At 49.0% G+C, this 14,895-nt stretch overlaps 1 protein-coding gene across 1 annotated transcript in view; it reads right to left on the reverse strand.

The window, feature by feature from the left end:
• LOC118476795 (uncharacterized) overlaps positions 1-14,895 on the reverse strand; it is a gene marked incomplete at its 5' end in the record, with an annotated part of 182,055 nt that overhangs the window by 153,815 nt on the left and 13,345 nt on the right. The window lies entirely within an intron of this gene.

Here is a 14,895-nt window from a genome sequence, read left to right on the forward strand (position 1 = left end):
AAGAGAATGAAGGCTTCATGGGCTGGATAACACCTTTCTGGCCCACTAAACCTTTCACACCCGCGCGGCCCACTGCACATGCCCCCTCGCGCGCGCGCGTCGCGGTGTGAGACGCCGACTGGTGGGACCGGGCCGACAGGCGCTCGCTGCCGACTCGCGCCCTCACCGGCTTGCGGGCCCGTCCTGTCAGGGCCGTCCTCTCCTTCCCAGCGGCAAACGCGGACCGGCTTCAACCGAACGCCGCGAATCACCGGGGGATTAGGTAGAAATCGGCCCTCCCGACCTGGGTATAAGGCCTCCGCGCCGCGTCCCTTCTATATTCTCTGTGATTACTCCAGCTTCTTGCCACCATCGCCGCGTCGACGCGAACACAACGGGTGAAACCCGCCGCCGCCGTGCCTTTCCACCCATTCGCCGTCGATTGGAGCCGTAGGAGTGACCGGGGATCATAACCGGAGTACCCGGAACTTGCGCGGGTGATCTGTGGACCTCGGGGGGGGCACACCGTTGGGAATCGCTCACCGGAGTACGACGACCGCGTCATGCCGCAAGTCACCGTGGACTGGGTTCTTGCGTGCGCCATCCTCGGTGAGCATGCCTTCTATTGCTTCGCAATGTTCTTCGCTACGCATACCATATGGCGGATTAGGGAGTAGCAGTAGGATTCGTCGGGCGTGTGTTGTCCTGACATGGCGCCGCCGCGCGCGGAATGTACCCCGACGGCCGGAGTTGGGCGGGGGTCGGCCGGGTCAGTCCAGATCGTGCTGGGTCGTTGATAGCACAATCTGCGGTCCAGATTAGATGGGGTCCATTGGATCGTAATCGGATGACTTAGGTTAGATTGGGATGAGAGCGCCCTTCATCCGTTGATCACCGATCTAACGTCCTCGGGCGCTCGCTGAGTCACTTAAACTTAAATCTAACGTGATGCGTCCGTTTTGGATCGGACGGCTCACGGGAGCCGATACCCCTTCGCGGTGCCATTTTGCTAAAGAGACCCCCTGTTTTAACCAAATAAACCCGCCGTCCATCACACGATAGATCTGAGTCTTGAGACTTTTGCGGGTTAGCCCCTGTGCTCTCGGGTTATCTTGTGCCCAGTCCAGAGAATTATAAAATCCAGTAAAAGTAATTAGAAAATGATTATTAATGCAAAAATAAATGCTAGATATTGTTTAATTCATAGAAAATTCATATGTTGTCCAAAATGGTCCATTCCAATTCCTATAATTTTGTAATAATGTTGTTTATCACCCTGTGTCTCTGTTTTAACATGAAAATGGTATTAAAAATTTATCTCTTAATTAATCTCGTATCAAATACATAAACCCTAGGAAATTCGTATCTTCTCCGTTTTAACTCCGATTTGACTCGTTTAAGTTGCGTTAGTCTCGTAGCTTCGCGTAAATCATTATTATTCAGTTTGTTCTTATGTTTGGTGTGATGTTAATTTTGTCCATACACTGTTTGTTTGTATTGCTACGACTAGCGGTGAGGTCACGAGGATCTGAAGATCATCCTGGTAGCTGGAATCTCAAGTGCCAGGCAAGTTGTGCCCTTGATCACTTACTTTTTCCCAGCCATGTTCTTATTAATTATAATGATCTGCATAGGTTAATTTTGATGGGACCCAATAGGTTACCCTAGTTTTGGCTATCTTTATACCTTGTTTACCACTGAAATATTTTTTGGGTAGTACCTGCTATTGCTTTATGTGGATTTGGGTATGAAGATACTTTATTCATAATTACTCTTTTATTCTCTTTTATTATTACTGTTCATGTTAAGATCATTATGTTAATGGGAACATGGAGCGACCACCCGGGAAAACAGTGCTACCACAAGGGTTTAATGGGACGCCCTTGGCTGATTAACTAGGAAAGCTAGTGGAGGTCTTCCTTACCCGAAAGGGGCAAGGGCAGTAGGGGAGTGGTCAGTGTAGGGAGGTCCTTAGGTTGATTTTGCTGCAATGGCGGTCAGGCAAGAACCCTGCATTGGAGCTTCCTATAAACTGTAGCGGGATTTCTGAAGCTAGTGGAACTTTGTAAAGGCCTCGTAGTGTTACCCTGCCTCGCCTCCTCGGTAGAGGTGTATGGGATTGGCCATCTCTTGGCAGATGGGTAACATGACTTGTGGGTAAAGATGCGCAACCTCTGCAGAGTGTAAAACTGGTATACTAGCCGTGCTCACGGTCATGAGCGGCTCGGACCCTCAAATGATTAATTTATGGAACTTAAATTTAATTTGACATTTGCATCGCATTTGGGATTATTTTACTATTACTTTCTTTATTATTATTAAGGTTTGGTATTTACTTGCACTTAGTAATTGCTAATAAAATTTTGACCAACTTATAAAAGCAATGCTCAGCTTCAGCCTTTATTCCATTGATCAGCCTTACACTTCATGAACTCCCACCTTTGGTGAGTTCATGCCACATTATTCCCCACGACTTGTTGAGCTATGAACGTATGTGAGCTCACTCTTGCTGTCTCACACCCCCCCCCACAGGAGAAGAACAGGTGGTTCAGGAGGAGCCACAAGGCGAGGAGTATGATCTGATCTAGGTGGCGTTTCTCAGTCGACATTGGCGCCGACGATCCTTAGTTCGTTTTACATTTATTCCTTTATTTTGTAATAAGTCTTCCGCTATGTAATAATTACTCTGATGTTTTATGACATTTATCTCTATACACCCTGTTATTATATATGTTGTCTTCTTTGGCGCATGTATGAGATGCACCCGGCTTTGTTCCTTAAAACCGGGTGTGACAGCATGACCCGACAGTGCCAACCAAGCACATCGGTCACGGGTCAGTCAACCGCGGGAGAAGGCGCGATGGTCGATACGGCCAGAAATGGGCCGGCAGTAATGGCGGTGGCAGGCGGGTGGAAGCAGCAGTCAAGTCGCCAGCAAGCTCACGCCCCCTCCTGGGACAGCGAGAGAACCCTCTCCCACGGCGTGAAGACGACGCGCCCGTGTTCCGTTCCTCGAACGGCTCGCGCACGCAAAACGGCTGCCCCGCGAACCACTCGTCCCATCGCATTAACTCTGCGGCGGGACAGGCGGAACCTTTGGCAGGCAAAGCAGGCGACGCTTCACCTCCGCCATGATGACCGCGTCAAAAAAGGTGCACCACATCATTTGATTTCGTATCCTTTTCCACTTCCTCTTTCTCTCTATTGCTACAGGGACCGGGAAAGGGGATACTCTGAAAGGGATCCTTCTCCGCGAAGGAAGCGGGCCCCGAGCCCCCCTACTGATCAGAGGTTCGAAGGCTGGCCCCTCGGAAGGGTTCAACAGCCGCCTCAGAGCACTCGGGCTCCGCGCCCACTACTGGTCAGAGGTTCGAAGGCTGGCCCCTCGGAAGGGTTCAACGGCCGCCTCAGGCCACTCGGGCTCCGCACCCACTACTGATCAGGGGTTCGTAGGCTGGCCCCCGAAGGTTTCGACAACCGCCTCAGAGCACGCAGAGCGAGGGATGACCCTGGGTACATTCGATACACAACCAAGGCTCGGGCTACGCTCCCGAGGTACCCTAGGACATTTCCGAGACCGACGGGAACGATTTCGTAACGGAATCCCACCAGAGGGAGGCATCGAGCCCTCGGACCCCGTCAAAAGGGGACCGGGTCCAGCGAATCACGCGCAGGTACTTTTGGAGCGCGCCTCCAGGCCACTAGCCGACCCCTAACGAATGGGGCACGGGCGTCCACTCGGATTACCCGTTAGCAACTCACTGGAGACACCATGTTCGGCGCCCTCCGAGGGCAACATGGCGCTCCCCCCCCCCCCCCCTCCTGCTTGAGGAAAGGCGACGCAGGGGCGTATGAAAAAAGTCGAGTCTGTCCTTGACCGTCCTCTCGCTCTGTTCGGAGGCTCGGGGGCTACTCTCGCAAACCCGACTCCGGCCAAACCGTTGACAGCGTCAACATACCAGCCTGAGAACTTGGGACTCGACTATGCACCCGGGCTACGGCCAGTTCGCATGAGGGAACAACCAGACCGGCCGAAGCATCACGAAATGCGCTAAGACCTCGAAGGAGTCAAACCACTCCTCCGAGGCCTCGGGGGCTACACCCGGCGGGTGCGCTCGCGCGCACCCACCGAAACGAAACGCGACCGAGAAAGGCCGGTCCCCTTGCAAAAAAGTGCGACAAAAGCCTCCAAGCGAGTATCAACACTCCCTTCGAGGCTCGGGGGCTACTGTCGGGGACCATAATTAGGGGTACCCCCAAGACTCCTAATCTCAGCTGGTAACCCCCATCAGCACAAAGCTGCAAAGGCCTGATGGGCGCGATTAAGGTCAAGGCTCAGTCCACTCAAGGGACACGATCTCGCCTCACCCGAGCCCAATCTCGGGCAAAGGCAGCCGACCCCGGAGGATTCACGCCTCGCCCGAGGGCCCCCTCAAGCAACGGACACACCTTCGGGTCGCCCGAGGCCCAGTCTTCGCAGAGAAGCAACCTTGGCTAGATCGCCACGCCAACCGATCGTATTGCAGGAGCATTTAATGCAAGGATCGCCTGACACCTTATCCTGACGCGCACTCTTCAGTCGACAGAGCCGAAGTGACCGCAGTCACTTTGCCGCTCCACTGACCGACCTGACAATAAAACAGCGCCGCCTGCGTCGCTTCGACTGTTGTGCCACTCGACAGAGTGAGGCTGACAGCAGCTAAGTCCAGCCTCGGGCGCCATAGGAAGCTCCGCCTCGCCTGTCCCCAGGGCTCAGACATAGCCTCAGCCTCGGAAGACAGTCTCCGCCTCGCCCGACCCAGGGCTCGGACTCAACCTCGACCTCGGAAGACGGACTCCGCCTCGCCCGACCCCAGGGCTCGGACACAGCCTCGACCTCGGGAGACGGACTCGACCTCGGAGGAGCCTCCGCCTAGCCCGACCTAGGGCTCGGACCGACCACGTCACAGGGGGGCCATCATTACCCTACCCCTAGCTAGCTCAGGCTACGGGGAACAAGACCAGCGTCCCATCTGGCTCGCCCCGGTAAACAAATAATGATGGCGCCCCGCGTGCTCCATGACGACGGCGGCTCTCAGCCCCTTACGGAAGCAAGGAGACGTCAGCAAGGATTCGACAGCCCCGACAGCTGTCCTTCCACAGGGCCCAAGCGCTCCTCCGACGTCCACGACATCACATGAACAGGATGCCAAAACCTCTCCGATTGCCACGACGGCATGTACTTAGGGCTCTAGCTCCTCTCTGCTAGACACGTTAGCACACTGCTACACCCCCATTGTACACCTGGACCCTCTCCTTACGCCTATAATAGGAAGGTCCAGGGCTCTCGTACGAGAAGGTTGGCCGCGCGGGAGAACGGGCAGAGGCATAAGGCTCTCGCTCTCGCTCTCTCCCACGCGAACGCTTGTAACCCCCTACTGCAAGTGCATCCATCCGCCCTGGGCGCAGGACAACATGAATGTCGCGGTTTCCCCTTACTGTTCTTCCCCCTTTGTGTCCCGTCTCGCGCCGACCCATCTGGGCTGGGACACACAGCGACAATTTACTCGTCGGTCTAGGGACCCCCCAGGGTCGAAACGCCGACAATATTTGATACAACTTTCCTTCACGGTACTCCAGGAAACTAGGGTTTTTGGAGTCAATTCTTCATTTCAGAGGGCAGACATTACCTAGAAGACTAGGGTTTTAGGTTTAGGGATCAAATAATGTCCAAAGCAAGTCAAACTTCACCCAAGATTTCTAAATATCATTTTAAGCTTATCCAAAAAGTTTGGTGATTTTTGGAGTCTTCAAATAATTCCTAAAATTCCAAGAGACTAGGTTTTGGCTATTTTAAATACTTCATAATTTTTGGTTTCGACTAAAAATCTTGGAACCATTTTTATTAAATACTATAAAAATTTAGGAGTCCAACAAAATTGGTCTCACATTTTTAGCATTTTTTTATAATTTTCTATGGATTTCCAAAGTCTGGTAGAAAAAGAAAAAGGGAAAAGTATCAACAGTGATGGGCTTAATCTAACCCAAATCGGCCCAAGCCAGGTGAAAGCGCTTGCGGTGATGACTTTGCGCAAAGGCCCCTGGTGTTTTAAACAACTTGAAAAGAGTCTGAAGCATTATTTCCTGAGTCACTAACAATTGCACCGAGACCCTCGCACTTCTATTCCTTCACAACGCGAGGTCCGCGATGCTGAACGGCGGAGCAGTGGCTCCGGCGAGCCTATACCGGCCAAGATACGCAATGACCGGTGCTCAGAAGTGGTTGACACCTAATTTGACCCCTAATAATCATTTCCCCTTAACCAATTTCAAGATTCTAGGCCCCAATCTCTCTGCCCACGGTGACAGTGCGATCAACGGACAACTTGAAGCGTTCCCGGTGATCCTATGGGTTCTAGCTTAATCAACTGGGTCAGGGAGTATCAAGAGCACATCAGAGTACTGAAACGAGTGAATAGAGGGCATGAACGGACCTGTGGATCGCTGACCGCGACGACCTCACACACGCGGTGTTTTTGACCGATTTGGGGGAAATCCCAAATTGGAGCTCACTGGTGAACAATTCGAGACATGAGTGGGTGTGTTGAATGCTTGAATACCTAGCGGAGCTGATGGCACGCTCAATTTATAGGATTCGAGAGCGGTGGCCGGTGAATTGGAGATGGCGCAGTGGCGGACGGAGAGGGAAGAAGTTACTGGCGCAAGCAATTCGTGGATGTTACCGTGGCAAGTTCTTGGGCGACCAATGGTCTATGTATTATGATTAATTGCGACATTGTGAGATGGCCGACGGCGTGTCATGACCGCGAGGAACGGCGGTACGACGGTGAGGGTCACGCGGCCACGTCGCCGGTAACCGGATAAGAGATAGAGCGTTCATTGTGCCTCAAGTTCATCCACGGCGAGATCTTTTTACCTGAGGATTGTTATCTACGCTTAACGAAGCGTGAATCGCGGCACTGGTGCGAATCTAAACGCAAGGTCGCCGGTGGCGAGGTGCTCTGCACCAGAGATATTTCTGGCACTGTACCATGAGGGGGTCATTCAGAGCATCTGACAGCACGGCTTGCAGTGCCCTAATCTCAGATTTTTGTGTGAGAATGTGATGCGTCACGATGCCCGATCTTCACGACGTAGGATCAATCTTCAGATAACTAGCTTCAAAGAAGCCAAGATAACTTGCTGCAAGCAGCGATAACTAGTGCAACCTGACAAATAAAACTCGAAGCCAACCACCGTCTTTAACCGGCAGCCTGAATCGAGGATTCGCCCAACCACACTCTCAAAGAACCAACCAACACAGCCTACAATCAATCGAGGAGACCTCGAAGGGAGTAGGAGCACCAATTGGGAGCGGATGAAGCCGCCGCTTCTGCAATCCCGCGAAGGAATTCACAAGAGCAAAGGGGTAGAGATCACTCTCAATATTTGTTAGCACACAGCTGAACAAAGGGGTTCTGTTTTAGATTATCATAAGCTGCCTTACATCATAGACATAGGGGGGTATTTATACTAGTAACAACCAGCCTTAGCGAGGTATAAACACAAAACAAAAGTATTTTCACGAGCTAATGTGAAGGAGCCTCTTCGGGAGATCTGCAGAGTTGATTTCCGTGTGGCTGTTTGACTTCTGCGCAGTCTTCAGTATTTTGGCAATAACTTCTTCTAGGAATCTTCAAATGACGTGGGACTGGTTGCATTGGAAAGCTAACTTGATAAGCTTTCTCACCATATATAGCATGCTTAATGAAACTTCGTAGAATGATGCAGTTTAATACGAAAACTTGGTCATCAAGCAGACTGTTGACCTTCTGACCAGTCGGCACTAAAGTAGGTCGGCTGCCTTTCTGGTAGATGTGGTTAAGTCGGCTTTAGAAGCATTGGAAACTAGACTTCAAGAGCTTTCCAAAAAGTACTTATGGGCCTTCATAGCTTTTGGGAATCAAAAGATATGACTGTTTCTTTTGGACGGTTCTGTTGCGCTGGACTGACTCGGATATAGCTCTTCTTGCTGATTCGCCCTTGATATGTTTTGTCCTTCCTCTTTGGTGAACCTAAGTAATATCAACATACACGACTTAGGTAGTGTTGGGGGCCTTCGTCCTCCGAAGGTCCTCAAAAACATGATTTGACAATGTTTTCCGAGTGGATTATGTGAACAGGTATTTTCGGATCCAGAATTATGAATATGGAGCACGGCCAGGACGAAGCCTGAACCAGACGAAGGTCGAGTGTAGCCGAAGCTGTGCGCAGGGAAGCTTCGGCGCGATGGCAGAAGGGGGAACCGACTCAAAGATGAAAAGACTTCGGGGGCCTCGACAGATTTCCATAAGCCGTTAACAAATGTAATGGACATGGATGTAATTTTACGTGGGCTGCGTCCCGCGTCTATAAATAGATGAACAGTACTCCCGTACTGTTCACGCTGACTTGGCATTTGCTTTTGGCATCACGCTCGTACTTTACACCTTCTCTCAGGACCGAAGGTACATTTGTAATTTGGAATCATTTCTGTTTTTCCATGTTAATAAAATAGAAATGATTCTATGGTGATGCTTATATCATATTTCATGCTTTATGTGAGTCCTTCGTCATTACTTGTTATATTTACGAAGGTATGTCTCTCATGACCTTCGTCCGAGACTCATTATTTCCCGAAGGAACATAATGCTTCGAAGGACGAAGGATTTTAACACTTAACACTTTTTATGTTGCCTTGTTCTTAACTCTTAGCACTTGAGAACAAGTCCCCAACATTGGCGCCCACCTCCGGTGAACTCACTTCCACTTCGAGTCTTCGTGAACACCTTCGGAAGCTATAGACCTTCGCTATGGCGCCAAAGAAAGCTTCAGCGACTGAGGCAGCACCACTACAACCGCTGGACCACAACCAGGAGACCGTCTCTCTTCGGGAGGCCCGAAGCCAGAAGAGAAAAGCCGTCAGCCCGACGCTTGAGGAAGAAGAGCTAGACCAAGAAATCAGAGAGATGGAGATGCTACATCAACAAGTGCAGAGGAAGAAGGAGAAGATGGCCCGCCTAGCTGAGTTGCAAAGGCAAATTGACGAAGCTTCTGAGGAAGTTCGCCATCTCACTCACGATGAGCAGAACAGAAGGCCTCATCAGAAAGACCTTCATCAGGAGGGCTTCGTCAACGAAGACGACTGGTATGATAATTTCCATCAGGGAAATTTTGTTTTTGATGATGCTTCTCCTCTGTCTGCTGAGCTGCAGGCTACACCTTGGCCTCCATCCTATAAGCCACCCCAGCTCCCCATGTTTGACGGCCACTCTGACCCGAAGCAATTCTTGATGAGCTACGAAGCAACAGTGTCTTCGTACGGGGGCAACGCTGCAATCATGGCGAAGTCTTTCGTCATGACCGTCAGGAATGTTGCTCAGACCTGGTATTCCTCCCTTCGGCCAGGAACAATCACTTCATGGCAGAAGCTGAAGGATATGTTACTGACCAGCTTTCAAGGATTTCAAACGAAGCCGGTTACAGCTCAAGCCCTCTTCCAGTGTATTCAGGATCACGAAGAATACCTTCAGGCGTATGTCCGAAGGTTCTTACGATTGAGGGCGCAGGCACCAACGGTGCCCAATGAAATCGTTATCGAAGCCATGATCAAGGGGCTCCGTCCTGGACCTGCAGCTCAATACTTTGCTCGGAAGCCTCCTCAGACCTTGCAGAAATTGCTCCAAAAGATGGATGAGTACATTCGTGCTGACAATGACTTTCGCCAAAGAAGGGAGGAGGCCTTCAGATTTTCTGAGATGACCAGGGGCTTCGGAGGAAGATACTACCCGAGGCATGTCCGTTCCATTCACAACACTCAGAATGATGATAAGGGGAGTCAGCAAAACAGGCCGCAGTGCTCCTCACAGGCTTCGGGGCAACAACAAACTTTCTTTCGGCCACCAGCTCCAAGAGGCAGAGGCGCCAGGGGCTTCGGCGGAAGATTCGGAGATCAGCCAAGGAGACTGTTTTGCCTATTCTGTGGAGAGGGCAAGGGCCACACCACTAGGACGTGCCATGTTACAATCCAGAAGCAAAAGGAACTAGCCGAAGCTGCATCTCAACAAGCTCAGTCGAAGCAGGTTATGCATACTGCTTCGTTTCATCCGCCTTATGTCCCACAATACATAGACAACCACCCTGCGGCTTCTGTAGCTTCGGCAAGTCAACCTCAAGCTTCCTGGCAGCAGCTTCCGCCTCCACCTCCATTGCAGCAAGGTCAACAGCCAGAAGGGAGTCAATACGCTCCACATCAGAGGGACTTCAGAGAACAGTCCGAAGCTCGCACAGTCAACAGCACTGTGCCAGAGTCGAAGCACATTTATTGACATATCCTACCTTTGATAGCAGTCTTTTCTATTCAGTTTTATTTTCTGTGAAGCAAAAAACATTGATAGTTTTCATGTAATAATTTCGTTGTTTCCCACGAGGAAAATCTATTTGCTCCACAGGCCCAAGTTGCTGAAGCCTAAAACTTTTTCCGTTACCAAGGAGGACCTTCGGATTAAAAATCCTTCGGAGTAACAGAAAGTCGTTCTAAGGAACGCAGAGTAAGTTTATGAAGTCACAAAAAGTCGTTCCAAAGGGAGCGCAGCGTAAGTTTTCTGCTCAGAAGTCGTTCCTAAAGGAATGCAGAGCCTACAGCGAAAAGTCAACGCTGATACCGCCTAAGTAAAAGGCGAAGAAGCTCCTAAGGGAGGCTTACAGCGAAAAGTCAACGCTGATACCGCCTAAGTAAAAGGCGAAGAAGCTCCTAAGGGAGGCTTACAGCGAAAAGTCAACGCTGATACCGTCTAAGTAAAAGACGAAGAAGCTCCAAAGACGTTCCCAAGGGAATGCAGAGCTTACGAATATATTTTATGTGTATCTCCGGAACAAATGTCACATGCATAACATAACATCATCACATCATTTTGCATGGCATAAGCATCATACATCATATTGCATTTGGCAAGAGAAGGAGATACTCTCAACCTTCGAAAGGATGCTTTGAGAAAGTGACATCGAAATTGTACAGCTTCGGAATACAGCTTCGGAGAATATTTTTACGAAACATGGGCGAGCTTTATCAGATCAATATCGAAGTTGTATAGCTTCGGAGTATAGCTTCGAAGAATGTTTTGACGAAGCATGGATGTGATTCATCAGAATAATTTTAACGGAGAATGCCTTCTTCACGAAGCATGAAAAGAAGGGAAGGTGTTTTTTCGCCAAAGGCTCAAAAATGGTATGTATTTAATGTTTCATGCATCGTAAAGAATTCAATAATGAAAGGAGACTTGTATATTACATTCAAATGTACAAAGTGTTGCATAGATTACACTTTAAATGTTTTTTCCAAATAGCACCTAATCTTCCCTCAATACTGCTTCGGCGGCTTCATTCAGAAGTTGGTCAACAACCTTGTCCATGATAGTTTCGGCCATTTGATTAATTTCTTCATCCCCTTTTGTGTGGGGGACGGCAGATCGTCCAACAGTTTCTGAGCGAAGAGAACACTTCTTCAGTACTTTTACAAATCGCGAGCAAAGTTTAAAATGAAAATTACAACGCAACAAGAACGACTAGTTGGTACCTAACTGTCTTCCGGGCTCCCTACTCCTTTCGGCAGCGTCTGCTACTCTTCTAGCATCGTGAATGCCTTTTTCGCTTCTTTCAATGATCTCTCGCGCCATTCCTCGGCCGCCGTCGTTCCAGATATCAGTAAAAAATTTGCCTCCAACTGCGCTCGCTTCGGCCGAGGGGTCCTTGATGTCTTCGGAAGATAAGGTAGCTTCGGATTGAGCTAAAAATTTTACATGTTCGCAACCTTTCTTCTCTAAGACACAAGCAATTCCTCTGGCGCCCGAAAAAGCGCATATGTCGCCACGACTGTTCAGAATCTCTTCGAAGGCCTCTGCTTCGTGGCTAATCCATTCCAGCGGACCTTCGGGATTGCCTCGAGAGAAATTCTCTTCGCTGGAAAAGGCGCCTACGCTGGCGAAGCTGGATTTAATTTTATTCACACATTCTACAAATTTGACATAGCATTTCCCCTGAGATGTGCGAAGCTCCTTAACTTTTGATTCCAATTTGCTGACCATAAAATCACTAAGTTCTCGTTTCGTTTCCTCAAGCGCGCGCTCCTCTTTAGCTCTAGCCAGCTGTTTCTGAAGATCTTTAATCTCGCGTTTTTGAGCTTCGGCCTGGGCCTTTGAAGCAGCTTCGTCTTTTTTCACTTTATCTACCAGTGTAAGCAGAATTTTATCTTTTTCCAAAGCTTCGTTTCTCAGTCTGATAACTTCGGAGCGTAAATTATTAAACGCAATTTCATAGCTTTCATCTTCGGCGCTCTTTTGGGCTCTTAGTGCGTTGCTTAGGATCAGGCCCTATACGAAGAAGAATTCATATAAGAAAAAAGGAATGAGTTGCGTAAAAATAAGGGGATTTTTCAAGTGTTTAATTCCTATACCTTCAGGCTGTTGTACGCAAGACTGTCTGCGAGATCTTCTTTCGTCATGGCGCTTAATCCAGATTCAAGCTTCGGGAAACCAATACTTCTGGCCATTTCTCGGCAGACAGATAGCTCTTTGTTGTCAGGCAGGCAGTATAAGAAGTCATCTTCATTCGTTCCATTGAATATTACTGCCCCCTTCGGATATTTTAGTTCCTTTGCATAATGGATGGCTTCATGAGTTTCTTCTTCAGATAGCTTCTTCCCCGAAGCATGTCGTATCATGTAATCACGCATGCTGGCAGGTGCTTCGGGGATGGCGGTGTCAGTTTCTTCAACTAATACTGGTTCTGGAATTTTTATTGCTTCGGCTTCAAAAGGTTGCTCCTTGCAGGGCTCTGAAGGCCCAGCTTCAGCTTTAGCTTGTTGAGCCGAAGCTTCAGTAGAAGCTTCAGCAATTTCAACACTCTTTTTTGGAATTGTGCTTGAAGACTTAATTGTCTCCAAGACGTCTAGTACATTTACCATTCTTTTCCTTTTTGGGGTCACTGATGGCCCCTTTTGGTTTTTTGCTGTTTCAATATTTACTGCAGGACTCAAAACTTCTAATGTTTTTTCCTTAGTCGGCTTTTTCGCTTCTTCCATTTTTTCTGTGGATGGTGCTTCGGCCATCTCTGCAGTTTCTGGCAGCAAGGTTGGCTGTTCAGCTTCGGTGGCCGAAGAAGCTTCTCCGGTGAACTCAGGCACCGAAGCTGGTTCAATATAGCGTGGCCGGTGTGTGAGGACTTTTATCCTCTTTCTCTTTGATTCTGGCTCGCTAGGAGCAGTTGCAGCTTCCTCTTCTACAGAGGTTGTGTTCTTTCTTTTCTGCCCTCGAGTGGGATAACGATAGTCAGGGTAGACAAACCCAATGGCATCGAATACCCGATTCAGTCTCTTCTTTTTTCGGCCTCCGAAGGCTGCTGACATTGCATTATCTTCAGCCTTCGAGTAGGTCCCGAGTAGCTCATCACTTAAATTTTCAATGCTCTTCAACCAGTCATCATCAGGTTCAACGAATTTATCAGCATATTTGAATGTGTATTTCAGTCTAACTAGACCGCCTTCGTCGGGCTCTTTAATGGTCTCCTTCGGCATTTCCCACTTCTCCGCAAGTGGCCATACCCTGAATGCAATGTGTTCTTGGACCAAGTCCCTTGACCCAATAAACGAGCAGACTACCCCAAAGGCCCTTTGGCACTCTTCGGCGGCTTCGTCCATTTCAACCTTCGGCCTCCGAAGGCCGAAGCTTTGCCAAATAGGACGCATAATTATACCTTTGATGTCTTCTCGTGCTGATAAGTCATTCTTCACATAAAACCATTCTGTCATCCAATCCCCGGGCCATCTCTTCCGAAAGGTTGGTACGGGACAGCTTGCCCCGGACCGAGAAACGAAGCTGTAGCAGCCAAAGTTGTTATGGTACTGTTCCTTGCCCCAAGGCTTTGTTTCATATAATAATTCATGAACATTACAGAAGCTTCTTGCGTCAGGCTTCAGACCTTGGCTCCTCGCGGCCCACACGAAGATATTTAGCCTTATAATTGCCTCGGGAGTAAGTTGATGAAGATAGACTTCGAAGATTTTCAACACCTCCACGACGAAGCTGCTCAAGGGGAATCGCAGTCCAGCTTTCAAAAAGCTTCGGTACACCACAACTTCATTTTCTTCAGGGTGTGGACAAGTTTTTTCCCCTTCGTCCGCCCTCACAATGGACAGATCCCGGAAATACCTTCCTCTCATATTAACAAGATGATTCTCTTTGATAGTTGATTTACCATAAACTGAATGGCTTGGTCGCCAGGGGCGATCTTCGGAGTCTTCGCCACCGCTGTCCATATCATAACTTTCACTGTCACCAGTATCTTCAGACAGCCCCTCCAGAATTTCCTTGGTAATCTTTTCTGTGTTGGACTTCGACATCGCTATAAGAAACCCTAGGTTCTTCTCTTCATCAAGACTCAGCTTCATCTCAGCAGCAGCCTTCTTAGCAGCTTCAGACATCTTCGGAAGCGCTAAAAAACTGTTTTTAAAAGCCGAAGCTTCAAAGCTAAAAACTTAGCAGATCACAGTGCACAAGAGCTAAAAAATGAATGAGCAGGAGTGGTTGGCCAGAAAGCGTGCGAAATAAGTTTGCGGCATGGCCGTATTTATACGCTTGATGCGTTGAAAGTTGAAAGACCCCACTTGTCATTGAATGTTGCTATTCTAGCAAAGGGAAGGTGTTTTTTCGGACCTTCGGCTCAAGGCCTTCGTCCATATCGCAATCTGAATTTATTATTTACAAATTAATATTGCGAGGGGCTACTGTTGGGGGCCTTCGTCCTCCGAAGGTCCTCAAAAACATGATTTGACAATGTTTTCCGAGTGGATTATGTGAACAGGTATTTTCGGATCCAGAATTATGAATATGGAGCACGGCCAGG

Source organism: Zea mays, chromosome 3, assembly GCF_902167145.1.
Source record: "Zea mays cultivar B73 chromosome 3, Zm-B73-REFERENCE-NAM-5.0, whole genome shotgun sequence".
NCBI classification, from domain to species: Eukaryota; Viridiplantae; Streptophyta; class Magnoliopsida; order Poales; family Poaceae; genus Zea; species Zea mays.